Source organism: Paramisgurnus dabryanus, chromosome 15 (genome assembly GCF_030506205.2).
Source record: "Paramisgurnus dabryanus chromosome 15, PD_genome_1.1, whole genome shotgun sequence".
Taxonomy (NCBI): Eukaryota; Metazoa; Chordata; class Actinopteri; order Cypriniformes; family Cobitidae; genus Paramisgurnus; species Paramisgurnus dabryanus.
In genome coordinates this window covers 5,084,286-5,096,535 of record NC_133351.1, presented here as the reverse complement: position 1 = coordinate 5,096,535, position 12,250 = coordinate 5,084,286, and the positions used below count along the sequence as shown (strand labels likewise).

Below are 12,250 nucleotides of genomic sequence, written 5' to 3'. Positions count from 1 at the left end.
GACCGTGAGCGCGCGTTCCTGTGTAAGCCATGCCCGCATCTTTAATGAGTCGAGCGTCGTGCCTAAGAACGCGATTCGCTGCGTGGGGGTGAGCAAACTCTTCTGGAGGTTGATTTTGAACCCCAAATTCTCCAAATGCTGGAGTACAACGGTCTTGTGCGCAGTAATTTCCCTCTCTGACTGTGCTAGAATAAGCCAATCGTCGAGGTAATTCAATATGCGGATGCCGCTCTGTCTGAGAGGGGCGAGAGCCGCATCCGCACATTTGGTAAATGTGCGTGGTGCCAGAGATAATCCGAAGGGCAGAACTTTGTACTGGTATGCTGTCCCGTCGAGCGCGAATCTTAGGAACGGCCTGTGACGTGGCGCTATCGGAATGTGAAAGTAAGCGTCTTTCAGATCCACTGATATGAACCAATCGCCGGTCGAATTAACGCCATGATTCGTCTGGCTGTAAGCATTTTGAACGGCCGTTTGGCAAGAGCGCGATTCAAAACGCGTAGATCCAATATCGGTCTGAGGCCGCCGTCTTTCTTTGGAACGAGAAAATAACGACTGTAAAAGCCTGATTCGCTTTGATCCGCCGGGACCGTCTCTATCGCGTCTTTTATTAATAAAGAACGCACCTCTTCCCTGAGGATCTGCATACGATCGTCTGGGACAGTGGTGTAGAGAACGCCGCGAAACCGGGGTGGTCTCCGGGCGATTGAAGTGAATAACCGTGTTGGATTACGTTTAGAATCCAGCCCGGCATACCGGGGGTGGATTGCCAAACGTGAAATTTGACGGCGAGCGTCGATATGCTTATGGACGTTAAGCCGTGTGTGTGTGTTTGTGTGTACAGAGGAGGAAATTTGCTCTTTTTGTGAAAAGGTAAAAATTTGTGTTTCGCTGTTACAGCGAGGGTGTGTCCAGCGCCCGAGGGGACTGAAACACGCAGAACTTTCGAGGGCGGGCCGGCCGAAGCGGGACCAGAGCCTCTTTTCCTCCTCAGACTCTCTTCAGGGAGGCGGCGCCGGCGTCGGGTCCAGCGTAATCCGAGGACGGGGACCGCGGCGTCGAGGCGGGCCAGCCGGTCGTGCAGGACGCTGGCGCTTGACCTCCGGTTCAGCTCTCTGCTGGCGCTGAGCTGGTGCTGGCTTAGGGCGTTGAGCTGGCGGCGGTTTTGGGCGGCCGGTCTCAGACGCTGAGGCAGATCGTTTTGGTAGAAAATGCCGCATAGCCTGCGACGATTTCTGTGCCTCAGTGAAGCGCTGGGTGAACCCCTCCACAGCGGAGCCGAAGAGCCCCGACGGTGACACGGGCGAGTCAAGAAGGGCAACCCGATCCGTGTCCTTTATCTCCGTCAAGTTCAGCCACAGATGTCTCTCCAGAACAACCAGGCTGGCCATGGCTCTTCCTACAGCCTGAGTGGCGACTTTAGTGGCGCGAAGGGCCAGATCAGTCGCGCTGCGCAGGTTCTGAAAGGTCGACGGGTCCGGACCTGTCTCGTCCATGTCACGGAGGAGTTTTGCCTGGTATACCTGCAGCACCGCCATCGTATGGAGAGCGGATGCAGCGTGGCCGTCGGCGGCGTAAGATTTCGACGCCAGGGTCGATGTCAGGCGACAGGGCTTTGACGGATGGTTCAATTTAGCCCTCCATCCGCCGGCTGAAGACGGGCAGAGATGGGCGGCGACAGTTTCCTCGAGCGGCGGCATCTTGGAGTAGCCGTGTTCATCAGCGCCGTCCACTACGGAGAGGACGTGGGAGACGGCGCTCTGAGCTCGGGTGGAGTGGGGAGCACGCCAAGATTTGGTGAGCTCCTGGTGAACCTCAGGGAAAAACGGCGCCTGCCGTTGGCGGGACGATTGACGGCGCCCGGGCTGCAGAAACCACTCGTCCAACCGGCTGAGTTGAGGCTCTGACGGCGGCGACCACTTGATGTTGAGCTCCGTCGTAGCTTGTGTCAAGATGCGGATGAGCTCAGAGTCGTGAGGACGCGACTCGGTAGGTTCATCAGCGGCGGCTGCGTGGGCGTCGTCATCCGAAGCCGCCCAATCCTCTAACTCCTCAGAGGATGACATCACTTCCAAGTTGTCACCGGACCCAAAGGAAACCATGCCGCTAGCACTCGGCAGGGGGCGTAGGTCTTCATGGGCGAAGGTGACAGGGTGACGGCGGGGAGACAGAGCACGCGGGGGATGAGCCGGCGTGGACTCGGTCTCAGGGCGTCTTCCAGCTTCACGGCTCCGCTGCTGTTTAGGCGGGAGAGCACGGGAAGCCTTCCGTTTAAAGATCTCGAGGCGGGAGCGCAGCACCGCGATAGGAAGGAGCTCGCAGTGGGCGCAGCCCGCCTCGGCGAGTACGGCCTCGGCGTGGGCAGGACCCAGACAGATGACGCACTCCTTGTGGAAATCCTCCACAGGCAAAGGGGCTCGGCAGGAGCCGCAATGCCGAAGCGACATTATCTCAACGCGCTTCTGCTCTTTTAGATAACTCTCTTTTAGGCTCACCGGAAAGCGGCAGGGGAACACGCTGGTGTGTTGTAGTCCGCTGCAGTGCTTGGATCGACGGCGAGTAAGGGCTTCTTCTTCGGAGCAGCGAGAAGGTTCGCGCTGAAGGAGAAAAGTAAAGAGCTCTTGACGTATTTCACCGGCTTATATAGGGACGGGTGCCACGCCCCCGCGCGGGCTCAAACGTCATTGGTCTGTATTTTCTACAGACGTTAACCAATAGGCTTCAATCACGGAGTAAACAGGAGTTTCCCCCATAGCGTCAGCAAACTGACGCAATGCGAAGTGAACCGTATTGAAAGGGAACTATCAATGTTTTAAAAATTAACCTTATGACTGGTTTTGTGGTCCAGCATCACATTTATTTATTATGGCAGCACAATGTGATTCATGTAAAAGTATTTGATTATTTCAGGTTAAAGTAGTTTGCATTTTGCTCCATTAGCTGTGTTTCACAACATTTCTCCAGTACTACAAGAATCATTTAAAAAATGTTTAAGGAACCGAAATTCCTATGATTTCCTGGGTGATGTGATGAAGAGTCCTCCTGCTTGGACTGGGCTCAGATGAAGATCTCAGCTCAGTATGTGTTATTAAACTGATCTCTAAAAGGTGAAGACAGGTCTGGTAATCTGTGATTTGGTGGTGCTGTGCTGCGAACACACCTGTTAGCGGAATAGCAGCGACTCAGACAGGCTGTGAACACGATACTTCAATACAAACGGCCTTTTTAACTCATTGAGCCGCTCACAGGGGAGAAACGGCACCATGCGCTGCATTAAACAGCAGCTTTGAGCGATTGGGGGATTTTATTGGATGTGCTTTAGTGGAAGATTTTTTTACTTAAATGTGATGGTCGCTTGACTGGCATTGAATAAAAATGGATGCCGATGTTTGTCAGTAATGCAGCTTTCAGTGATGGCTGAATATTTGCTTTCTCTTTATTTTATGATTATGATTGTGTATGTGTGATGGTTGCAGTCAGGGGCGTCATGCACCATTTTTTTTTTAAGGGAGCACAGTGTGCACAGCTCACAGAAATTTGTGCATAGACAGACATCAAACTAAATATTATAGAGCTTTCAGTCTTTTCCATGGATGGCACTTACATTACTAACAATCTGAACACCCCTGCTTTCATGCAAAATCCTCCAAAATAAAAGTGTTGACTAACTTTCATATCAAATACTATTCAATCTGAAACAGCATGTTTTATTTATTTAAGTTTTAATAAATTACTTGTTTAATTGTGTCATTAATGCATTTTGCACAACAACTGCATTATCCTATAAAATCCATAAAGTATATAAACAACGAAAATGACATAAGTTATAGCCACGTGATTGATTTTAAAGGATTAGTCCATTTTCTTAAAAGAAAAATCCATATAATTTACTCACCACCATGTCATCCAAAATTTTGATGTCTTTCTTTGTTCAGTCGAGAAGAAATTATGTTTTTTGAGGAAAACATTGCAGGATTTTTCTACTTGTAATGGACTTAAATAGAGCCCAACATTTAATACTTAACTCAACACTTTTGACAATAAAAATTGTGTAGTTTGACAATAAAAATAACAAATATACACTTTTAAACACAACTTCTCGTTTAGATCCGGTCGTGATGCGCCAACGTGACCCCACGCAATGCGTCATGACGTCAAGAGGTCACAGAGGACGAACGCGAAACTCCGCCCCAATGTTTACAAGTGTTGAGAACGAGGACCGTTCCTACATTGTTGTATGTCAACTGATACTAATTAATGTCTTTGTGGCAGTTTATTGTTTAAAATGGTCCGCAAATGTGCGTTTTATATATGTAACACGTGACCTCCCTACGTCACTACGCATTTACGTTAGGTCACGCTGGACCGGACCTAGACGAAAAGTTGTGGTTCAAAAGTACATATTTTTTATTTTTCTTGTCAAAACTGACAATCGTTTTGCTAGATAAGACCCTTATGCCTTTTTTGGGATCGTTTATAGTCCTTTGAAACTCCGTTGAAAAAAACTGTTAAGTGTTGAGTTAAGTATTAAATGTTGGGCTCTATTAAAGTCCATTAAAATTAGAAAAATCCTGCAATGTTTTCCTCAATAAAAATAATTTCTTCTGAACTGAACAAAGAAAGACATCAACATTTTGGATGACATGGTGGTGAGTAAATTATCTGGATTTTTCTTTTAAGAAAATGGAATATTCCTTTAATGTTCAATAATGATATTAAAAAAATTGACTCCCTTTTCCAAAATGACCAAAAAATGTTTATTTATGTTTGTTAATGGTATATGATATAAAATTTCCAAATAATTCTAATAAATTCCTGTTATGTTTCCAATCTGGAATGTTTCCAAAATTCCCCAGATTAAGTTCCCATGGAAAATTTCTGGAAATTGCCCCTTTGCAACCCTATAGGTGCCTGGCCCAGTTATTGTTGTTGCCACTGAAACCGTCTATAACCAAAATAACCACGGTATGACTACACATACAAAAACACAGAAGCAGAAGATACATTGTTCAGTATCATCTGCTGGTTTTGAACGGTCAAGTTAAGGGCTCCAGAGAGTCTGTTAGCAATGGTGTATCTTTATTTAGATCATGTTGGAGCTGAGGGATCACGCATGCCTGTGATTAGCCTTTGGATGAGCTCTTTATCTCTCTGTGGAGCCACCATGTAGCAAAATCCCAGATCGGAGACAGCTGGAGAGAAGCTAACTAACAAACCTTTGCATTCAATTTGCTTGAACTCACCACCACACATTTCTACATGTTGAGCTGAATGTTCTCTACTTAGGATGTAAGCTGACTGCTCCATATCCAAGTCCTTCAGATTGAGGGTAGAGGCCTTCACAGTTACAAAACCGTTTCTATAGAATCCAATGCACCAGGGGCCATTAGCTAAATCTTACGTGTGCTTTGTGTGCCTAATTGTAGGAGATAAGAGGCTATTAGCGTTAATAATTCACCTGCAGCCGCCCCTGATGTATGCTTAGTGAGGACCTTAATGTGCCCTACATGTTCCCCTGGTGTGGGGGAAACATGTTGTCATCTGTGAAAGCATTAGGGCCCTTAAACAAGAAAATGCAGATTTGAACACAAGTGCACACTTAACTGGATGCCACGAGTTGTTGGTTTTTGAGTGTCTTCATGTTACTTCTGTCTAGCTATAGCTCAATCTGTATTAGCAATGCAAAGGTTGTGGGTTTGATTCCCATGGAAAACACACAATGACCAAAGGTATAGATTGAATGCATTTTGGATTAGGGCTGGGAATATATCGAGTTTTGGTTACCATTGTTTTTTTTCCAATGGGAAACGGGATGAGACAATATTTTCTATATCTGTATGGTCTGACATGACCCTTCTAGATATGTATGCTGAGGTCAGGTGTTAGCTTTCTGACCAGCTTGCATGTTGCACAGCTGTACATTTTCAAAATTGGGAAAACATTTTCTTGTAAAAAACCTTATTCTTTTAAACCACCTTGTTGGAAATACCAAAATATTTATCGCATACCGTCCGTCACCAATCACAAAATTATTGTAATATTAATTTTGGCCAGTTTCGTCCAGTTCTGAAGAAATATTTGATAACTTGTTAAACAACGCGATGTACAATACATTATACCAGTGGTCTCCAACATGGTGCACAGAGTCTGTGAGTTGCCTGCCAAAGCACATTCTATTAACTCTTTCCCCACAATTAATGAGTTATCTCGTCAATTAAGAGAACATGTTCCTGATAAGTTTTTATGTTCATATGTAATACCATGATTATCCACTAGATGGCGCATCCAATTACCCAATAGGCTTTATGCCAAGCTGCACTACTTCCTGAACTTCAGCCAGCTCCTTGTTTCCTGTCTGCCATTATTGGACAAACTGATTCATCCAGGTGTGTCTGATTATTGTTGTTGTGTCTACTGAGGTCAGGCAGACCTGGATTAATCAGTTTGTCCTATAATGGCAGACAGGAGGAAACAAGGAACTGGCTGAAGTTCAGGAAGTAGTGCAGCTGGGCATAAAGCCTATTTATAAAAAACTGAAGCAAAAAATTATTTACTAATTTTAAACTCTGTGTACGTTTTGATAATTGTTCTGAATCTGATCTCTAACTAAATTCCTTCACAAAAATTCAATTTTTGTAGCTTTTTACTAAAAAAAAAATATTTAAAAAAATACCCTTATTTAAGAGTTTATAAACAGAAACAAAATATAGTTAAGATGAAAAGTTTTTTTCCCTGTTTTGTTTGTTTGTTTTAGAGCAGAGGGTCTGTTCTTTTATTTGAACATATTTGTATGTTTATATATTTTTAGAAAATATTTTTCCTGGAAGGCATTTTGTGAAACATTTGTGAAAATCACAAAAAATGCTGGCGGGCAACTATAAAAAAGGCTGGCGGGAATGAGTTAATAACCTTAATTTTAATATTTTTTTATTGCATATTTTTATTAGCTTGGCTTATTTTATGTATGTTAATATTTTAAACAATGATAAAACATATCAACAAGTAAAATAAAATAAAATCAAGTAAAACAATAAAAGTTTTGAGTAGACTTTATATAAAAGTAGCCCTCCAAATTGTTTAATTCATTGTGGTAGCCCTTGCTCACAAAAAGGTTTGAGACCCCTGCGTTATACAATAATGCGTATTATTAAAATATTTTTAAAAACTAAAAATTATATAATATATAGACATTATATATATTTCTCTGTCTTACTTTCTATCTGCGTTGACTCACAACTTTTTCTGCATTACTTTTAATATTTTATACTATATTTATTATTTAATAAAACATTCAGCTATTGCCGACCTTTTAATCATTACTATGTGCAATATTGGGATATTCAAATGTGCAGTATTTCGATAATTTCAAAATATTTTCCTGACCTACTTTGCATAAAATGGTTTGCCAAATGTAAATATAATAAATGTCCCCCCACAGCATGTTAATAAAAATATAACATGTGTTCATGTTTCATGTGTAAAAAACATGGTATTTTTCACCCAGTTTACCTAACAACGGGCTGATGTCTTCCTTGTTTTATGAAGTCCCTCCATCAGACATACGTAACGAGTTCTGATTGTGTAGTTTGTTTAGTGTGTTGTGACTGATGTATTCCTGTGGGTGGAGTTTAGTCAAAAAAATTTTTATTGACGTCATTCAACGGGGAAGTAGAGGGCTGTAGTCCAATTCCGCCGTTCGCTGTAGGCTTTGAAAGGGAAATTAAAATATATCACCTGGCAGTGAACTTTGAGCTTTATCATTTTGCAGGTATTATTTATGCTCTAACAGCAACATTACTGATCTTGGAAAGATGGGATCAGGAAGAACGTGACCTTTAAAATGTGTAAATTCCTTCAACTAGACTCAGAACATTTGAGATGTACAAGAAAATCAAAGATAATAATCATTATGAGAAAAAACTATAGAGGACGTTTGGGGTAAAAATTCGTAATAAAAATATTATGTTACACACAGTGATGTCAAGATGAAATAATGTGGCGATTAGATGATTATGTAAGATTTGCATCAGCCTTATCTGCAGGCAAGTGGCCATTTCCCTCACTGATCTCTGTTAACAAAGGCCCTCATACATCATTTGTGGTTCTTTGATGGCTCAGTTAAAGGAAGTGCTTAGCGATTGCTGGCCGGAGACTGGGTCAGCTATTGAAATGATGCATGTGTCTGTTTCATCTAATTGAGAGTTAACCTGGCTTCCACACATCTCCAAAATTATTCATCAGAACTGTTGGGGGTTGTTAGACAACTGTTGCTTTTCCAGGTGAGCAACAGTTGTCTTGCTCTATTTTGGCGACCTTTGAGAATATAAATTAGTCCCATAATGCCAATTTTCCATGCAGAAAGCACATTAATCATCTAGTGAAATGCTTTATAAATATGTCAGATTGGCTGTTTAGATTCCTGCTGTTGATGTTTGCTGATGGTGGGGTGAGAGGGGTCAAAACCTCAAAAGATAATTTTGCCTTTTTGCAATTGTGTGTTGCAAGTGAAACAGATTTTGCATACAAACACAATGCCTTTATTGCCTGCTTTATTATTTTTTTATTAAGTTTCATTAACATGTTTTTGTCCTCTTTTGTGTTTTCGTGATCTCATTAGATTTTTCTATACAGCATTGAGATTGAACAGAGAGATATTTCTCTTGAGAGACTCCTGTAATCTCACACTCGTCTAATATAGTTTTTGATGAGATCCCAGTGTTACAAACGTTTTTCAGATTTCTTCAAGATACCAAAGTTCTTTAATTTAATTTACACCATGGGGTGACTGATCTATTTTAAAAGCTTAAATATTCTAATGTATATTTTTTTAATGAGGTCACATTCTGCATCACGTTATGCATAACCCTTTTTGGTTTAACCACTTTTTTTGGGTTTAAAAAAGTGACACACCCAGCAGTTGGGTTAAATTAACCACAACATTTTTATATTAACCCAACAACAGGTTAAAACAGCCCAACATAGGTTAAATTACTACCCAATGGGTTGGGTTCATTCCTTTTTGACCCAACGCTGGGTTGACAATAACCCAGCACTTTTTAGAGTTTAACAATTAATAAATAAATAAACGTTCATTAAAGCTCACATCACTAGCGTAGCCAGGATTCACAATGTGGGTGGGCCCAGAGAAAATCAGGTGGGCCTAGCCGATACTATTTACAAAATTAACTTATTCTTATAGCAAACAAGAGTAAAAAACCCAATACGATTTATTTTTATAGTTCAAGTATAGTGATAATTGCAACATAATTTACTCATTAGGATACCTTGTAAGGTAACTAATATGCCATACTGGATAGGCCTAGTTGGTAGGTGGGTGGGCCTAGCTGACAGGTGGGTGGGCCCACTCGTAGCTACGCGACTGGCTCACATAACACACGCTGTTTCTGCTCATCTCATGTTAATCTTGAGTACCTATAGAGTAGTATTAGATCCTTCATATCGCTGAAGAGTCTTTAGGTTTATCAGATTTAAAGCAACACTAAAGACTTATTGCTCTTTGCTCCCCCTACAGGTTAGAAGCGTAATTGTTAATTACCACTGTCGTAAATACTGCAGCATAGCTGGCTCTGATTGGATTGTAGGTCTGCCGTAAAGCAAGTTTTTGTAGTTTTCACTCGAACTACAGGACCACTACCCGATGGTTGGAAACTTCTTTAGTTCGGTTTTTGCCGATAGAGGGCTGCAAAGCGAATGTGAAAGTGCCATTCACCCTGTTTTGAGTGGATGAACCACTGAAACGTTTTTGGAAACGTTATTTTAAGGTAAAAAAAAAAAACTCTTTGGTGTTGCTTTAAGAAAGACAAATCAGCTCTAGCATTTGTTTCCAGAAAAGCACAAAATCCCAGAGGTGTCCAGCAGGAGAAGGGAGTCACGAGCAAGCAACACACACACAAAACATAAACCCACTATCTCTGGATAACTTATGATTCACTACATGTTTGTGTCGTTTACATTATATGCAATTACGCGCCGATTACCAACAAAACAGACATTTAATGCAGTTTTACTTACCGCCTGCGACTCATGACCCGGTTGGGGCCACCCCATTTAAACAAAATCCAGCGTTAAACAAACACACATTCAAAACTCCACTGCTACCCCGGAAAAACAAACTATATCCATTGTTTTCATAAGGCTGGGTTACTTGGAAAGCTGAACAAGGCTTTTTTCCCTTACATCCAAAAACACACTTCTTCTTTCCATTGTTGGGTTGGGTTTTTGTGCCATTGTTGAGTCTTGATATAAAACAAAGCTGTCACGTGCAGTGATGTCTGTGACTTTTACTCGAAGGAAGCATTCTCATTCGCTCTCACTCTGATTGACGTGTGGGCGTGCTTTTCCCGGGGGAAGTGTCCATAAAAGGAATATGGGGTCATTGATATGTAACGGGTACCCATGTTTGAAAAAAACTTTACGAAACTTTAGGAAAGAGGAGGCGGGAGTTTGTCCTAGAAATACTCAACTGCTTTTTTATGACACTTTGCATTTGTTTAGCATTAGGATTACAACTCTTAAGGCGGCTTTCCACTGCACACGACAAACAACGGTCGATAAGCCGGAAGTCATTCTTTTCCTATGGAGAGTCGCAAATTCGTGAGGTGCCGACCATCTGTGGATGCGTAAATATCGGATCCGTTTTGAGCGTTGGATCCGTAAAAATTTTTGAACTTGTGCGACTAAACCGCATGCGATATGCCGACCGGAAGTTATGTATTTCATTGTATTCCAATCACAAACTGTGTGTGAGGTGAAAATGATTAATCCTTTTGGTTTAACTTTATTAGTAACACTTGAATCCTTAAAAAACACTTTTGATTACTGATAAGTAATACATTATTAATTTAATTTGTGTACGTTATTATTTTAATCTTGTCTTTATATGTTCTCTCCAAAATATATTGGCAATCTTTGTCATATATGCATAGCTGTTTATTGTTTCATTCATTTGCGTTCATTTATTTATTCCACCATGGTAAACATATTAGAATTAAGCCTCTTGCGCTGGAATGAGCTTCTCTCCCATATCCGATTAAACTGAAACTTCATTACGACTGCCAATAGGGGGAGAACTCTGACTGTCGTTACCGTATGTCGTGTGCAGTGGAAAGGCGGCTTTAAACTACGTTAATAAGTCAGAATGCATGAAAAAGCGACTCACTTAATAAGAGCTCAGATGCAAAACCCTCTAAGTGCGTCTGACATGTTTTCTTGTAAATTAGCATTTTTTGTCAGACTCGATGGATTCTGCCAACCAATCAGTATTTCTAGATAGCTTGAGGCCGAAATACATGCTGATAATACGTGCCGAAAGCATTGGGTTAATATCAGTATCTCCTTTTTGTCGGAGGTGGCATTTTGCGGCTTTTGCATCATATAAATCTTTTTCAGAATTCTACAGTATATACTGTACATTATATGAAAATAAGAGGAGAAATGGCACCATTTTTTTTCCACTTTCACTAGAATACATGGGACCTTTCCAGAAAATGTTTATGACTGTCTGAAGTGCCGCCAACTCAAGACATGAGTCATGATTAATGTCAGCTTCACATATGAGCTGTTTCTCATACAGTAGACACTGGACAAACACATAAATGCAATCCCCATCTCTGGTCTTTTTATATCAGTAAACTTTAAGATAAATATAAGACAGCCTTACTGAATCAATGATGTACACTGTAAAAGATAATATGCATTACTTAAAAATATATATTTGCATCCACTTTTTTAAAGAAGTTTTACTTTAAATTGCATAAGTTTCTTAAAACTCCATGAAACTGATGCACTATATTTTTAAGTAAATCCAGCCTTTACTTTTTCAGTGTAGTATAGTCTCAAATGAACACCTATATAGAGAGTACTCCATTTTGAGATGTTCAAATGAAAAAAAAAGATCCTGCAATTTAATGCAGTTTAGGTGAAAGTGCAATGTTTAATCATTTATTTTATGATGAAAAAAGAATTTTTAAGTGGATATTTCTTTTTAGCATATTTGCTGTCAATTATTGTTCTTAGAAAAAAACTGGAATCTGCAAAAATCCGAATCGGACAAGAATCTAATCAGTGCATCAGCTTCCCCCCATGACAATCCTGACAGTCCCGATTGTCTTTAGCAATTATATTTTCTGTTTTTTCTATGGACTGCTAAAAGTGATTTAATCTGCTCGGACACATGTTGGGGCCACTCCGATTGCAAAGTCATCGATTATTTTATTTACATCATATTTGT

At 41.0% G+C, this 12,250-nt stretch overlaps 1 protein-coding gene across 1 annotated transcript in view; it reads left to right on the top strand.

Moving 5' to 3' along the window:
* Positions 1 to 12,250, top strand: part of slc4a3 (solute carrier family 4 member 3) — a 96,038-nt gene that overhangs the window by 12,917 nt on the left and 70,871 nt on the right. The gene's annotated exons all lie outside the window — the stretch shown is intronic.